At 31.8% G+C, this 4,285-nt stretch overlaps 1 long non-coding RNA gene across 1 annotated transcript; it reads right to left on the bottom strand.

Moving 5' to 3' along the window:
- Positions 1-1,314: 1,314 nt before the first annotated feature.
- Positions 1,315-1,552, bottom strand: LOC140016934 (uncharacterized). The gene is made up of 2 exons (XR_011823223.1): positions 1,483-1,552; positions 1,315-1,377 (listed from the first exon to the last, which is right to left on the bottom strand). It is a non-coding gene; the product is annotated as an uncharacterized lncRNA (long non-coding RNA).
- Positions 1,553-4,285: the final 2,733 nt, after the last annotated feature.

Here is a 4,285-nt window from a genome sequence, read left to right as displayed (position 1 = left end):
GTTTCTGAAATTATCCCAACTTTTTAATACAATATACTTTTTATTTTGAGAAATTTTCGTTGAAATTTCATGAAAAGACTCAGGGAATGGTTATTTTGTTGTAAGTTTTGGATTGATGAATATTGACAGAAAATCATCTGGTTTTATCTTTTTAGCGTTTAGAGGACACCGGCAACACACATAAGTGAATTTTTCAAAGGTATTTGTAGACGCCTTGTACATGTTGCCCCTTTGTAATTTTCCAAATTAACTTATAGCAATTCTTTTGTCTCAATCATTGATCACTTATGAGTGTATTCATGTTTGCAAGGTTATGATAACGTTTAGTGCCATGATTTATGGTGAACTCATGTTATGCACTAGATGTTGAGAACCTCAATAGGCACCACCGAGCATGAGATGATTGATGTAGATTATAATTTTAACTTAGTGTCCATGATTATGTAGGTCAACTGAAACCATGCCACCCTAGACTGGGTTCTGGGCTAGGGTAAATTACTTATAAGCAATTAGGGCATGTGATAGTTATTATCCATTAATACATTACAAGTTCCCTTGCATATAACACATGATCTAGGCATGGACATGCTCATAGTGTGCATTTCATTTTATGCATGGTCATGGACAAGTTCATGTATGTAATATACACGAGTTTGCTGCCAGTCAGTCGTTGATGTGCACATTATATAAGTATTAAAGGTCTTCTTTCTCATAAATTGGAGAAATTCATGTGAGTAATGCTTAAATTATTGCCCAGAAAACTTTTTATGTATGCATTACCTACATGATTTGACAAAGAATATGAATGCTACTTGAAGAGCCAGTCTTTCCCAACTGAAAATATTCATGTTTTTCTTGCAGATAATAAGTTTATTTAATAAATAAATAATCATGGTATACAACATGTCCTAAGTTCAAGATTATTTCAGCTTTCAATTATTTGGAGCAAAGCTATTAATAGATGTTGTAATTTTTTAATAGCATTTTAAGTTATGATCAAGATGTCTTATATCTATAATAGTAAAATGCCAAGAGAACCGCATGTCATAAATCCAAGGTATATTGACCTCGAGAACAATGACATGACAATAAGCCTCATCATCAAAAGCTTATTGACTGAATAGGATTTTGTAATATTCAACCTTCTTAAGATTCTATTTTGCTATCTAATGGATTTATCCATGCTTTGTTATTTGTAATTTGAAACATGTTTTCATTTTGTTATTTGAGATTGGTCTAGAAATAGTTTTGTGGGATTCGTGAAGTAAATTGATAAAGTCTCTCCCCGTGGTGTTCCTAAAGAATAGCTACAAATGACCATAAAAAATTTGTCAGTTTGATCTAATCGATTTCCTCCTGTCCATTGTTCATTAAATCCTAAACATCAAGTAGAAAAGATGAATTAATCAATCACTAGAGTAAGTAAACGAATTAGATTTAATTGTTCAATGTGATAACTCCAAGGAAATGTTTGATACTTACCATCCGTTTGGTTGCCACTCCGGATTGGCAATGACAATCACTCTCAAAACCTCTTCAATCGGAATAGGTTTATGCTATTCCTTTTTAGGTGTTTGGTTTAGGGAAAGTAATGGGAATGATTATTGATTTTCTTGTTTGGTTTATTCACAGTCATCAATGGGAATGCAAGCCCAATTCAACAACTATTTCCTGTAAATAAATAAAAAATTTTGTCCAATATAAACAAAACAAAATTTGTAGACAAAATTAATGCTGCAATCATTAATATAATACATTTCTAACCAGAAACTAGAATCAAGTCTTTTATAATACACAAAAACCTTGTACATTAATATAAGAAAGTCCAGTGGAGAAGTACTAGATTGTTTAGTTTACAAAACCAAAAACTTATGCAATCCCGAATGCTCAAAGCTATTCCAAGAAGTATTGATAATGCCTAGTAATTCCAAAAAGCTATTTTGATCGACATACAAAAAAAGCTATTCTGATTAACATATGCCAAGTTAGCATAATAACGTTCAAATCCAAAAAGTTCAAAATTACCACAAAAGACCATTCCAAGATGGTACTAGCTCTTTAATTAATAGACCAAAAAACTGGATGCAATAGTTGATTTTTAACAGTTAGGAGGATAAAGAAGGTTAATTAAAAGACGATTCAATCTTCTTCCTTTAGGAATGGAATTTCTTTAACATAAGCGAATTTTGTTAGGAAATTCGGCATACATAAGCAACTTGAAATATTTAATAACGAAAATTCCTTTTTTTTTCGAATAATTTCAAGGCTAGAGTAGAAAACCTCCATTCCTCATTCTCTCGTAGAGGAAGCAAATTAGTGAATTAGGTCAAATCAATTATCAACCCACAAGATTGATATACTATTTCTTTCGGTATAAAAGAGAAACAACATACTATTTTAGATGCTGGTCTTTAAACTCAAATACATTCACTTCTAGTTGAATGGTAAAAAAAATTCACAAAGAAATTGGGAAAAAACATGAAAAGCTTTCGATAGGTGCAATAAAGTAGTTTAACTTTCAATTACATACAACATCAAGCATAAAACAAATCAATGATGAATAAAAAAAAAAGATTCAAAAAAGTAACCCGTGAAATCATCTCGTAAGATGAATAGAGAGAGAATCTTATTTCTCTGATTGGAACAAATTTCTCAGGTATATTTGGGATGATTTCACAGATTTGATGCTAGTTGTCATGAAAAAAAGATGAGAATTGAGATGTGAGAGAGAGATAGAGAGAACTTCTAAAGAGTTTTCTGGAGGCAGCATTATGTAAGAGATCAAAATCCACCAATCTACTCGTTAATCACGTTTGCAGAATTTTAGATCTTCCATACCGATAGTTGTCAACCAAATCTTGTCAATCGGAATCAATCCTTTTTCAAAAGTGGAGGCCATGACCCTCAACCAAACGATTGGTTAAGATGGAATGAGCACTCAGGAATGGGCTTCAACCTATTCACACCCATGCACTTGGGTAGAACATTATGAACGGCACTATATTATTGTGAAAGGCTTGCTATCATTCTGACTAGCAATATACACTAAGGGAAAAATTCACTTTTCGTCCCTAAACTTTGAGTTAGGGATACATTTCGTTCTCAAACTTTTTGACGCACCATATTTAGTACATGAATTAATTATTTTTTGCTACATTTAGTCCAAAAAGGGTAAATTGTTTAATTTGGATGGAGAAAGTTACGTGTTTGGCACGTGGCCGTTAAGTAAAAAAAATTTTCAGTCAAAATCAACGGCCACATTAGCCTTCTTCGTTTGAATTGAATATTTTACCGTTTTTGAATTAAATGTAGTCCAAAATAATTAATTCATATATAAAATGTGGTGCATCTAAAAGTTTGCGAATGAAATGTGTCGCTAACTCAAAATTTGAGGACGAAAAGTGGATTTTTCCCTATACATTACTGTTGCTAAGTGTTTATAAATTCGTCTTAATCCAAGTCCTTAAAACTGATCTTCCTCCTATTTTGGCGTTTTGTCTCTTTGATTAGTGTCACATTTTCATATGGTTACATGTGTGTTCTAATTCATGATTCGTGTGCTTTAAGTGCTTAAGTCAGAAACACAAGGGTTTTTACAAAATTTCTATTGAAGTGTAGTTTAAAAAGAATACTCATTCGATTGATGAATATGGTGTTTATCTCATGATTTTTGTAAGTTTTTTAATATATTTGAAGATGATATCAAGTTGAAAGGCATCAGACAAAACTCTGTGCGAAAACTGAAAAGGAACACTAAAAAACTCAAAAAGGATCAACAAGGCTCCAACTGGTTTAGCCGACGGGTTTCAGACCTCAAACGAGCTCGAATCAATTGGGCTGGTCCGTTGTAGCCACCTTGAGGCTTTTGCACTGCTGCGATTAGAAACATTTTAGATATTGCCTTCAACAAAAAAAAAAAAAAAGAAACATTGCATATCTTCAATTTAAAATAGTTTTTAGGAGTAGTTTAGGTTAAAATAGATTTCTTTTTTTTTTTTTCACTCTAGGTAGGATTTTTGTCAAAATTTGAAGGAAGAAGAAGGAGATCTCGCCTGTCTTAGACAAGATTTCCTAATTCTCTTTTCTTAAATCTTTTATGAATCCCTTATCACTAATCATCATTGTTGTTTTTGTTAATTATTTCAAGTTAATTACTTCTTAGGCTTAGATAGAATTAATTCATCTCTAATTCAATATCAATCTTTAGTTGATTGGTGAATTTTGTGATATGCTATTTTATGTTCTTTGTTTCAATCTTTCCAATTAATGGATCCTTAATTGTGAA

This window comes from Coffea arabica, chromosome 11c (genome assembly GCF_036785885.1).
Source record: "Coffea arabica cultivar ET-39 chromosome 11c, Coffea Arabica ET-39 HiFi, whole genome shotgun sequence".
Classification (NCBI taxonomy): Eukaryota; Viridiplantae; Streptophyta; class Magnoliopsida; order Gentianales; family Rubiaceae; genus Coffea; species Coffea arabica.
This window is presented reverse-complemented; position numbering and strand designations above follow the sequence as displayed.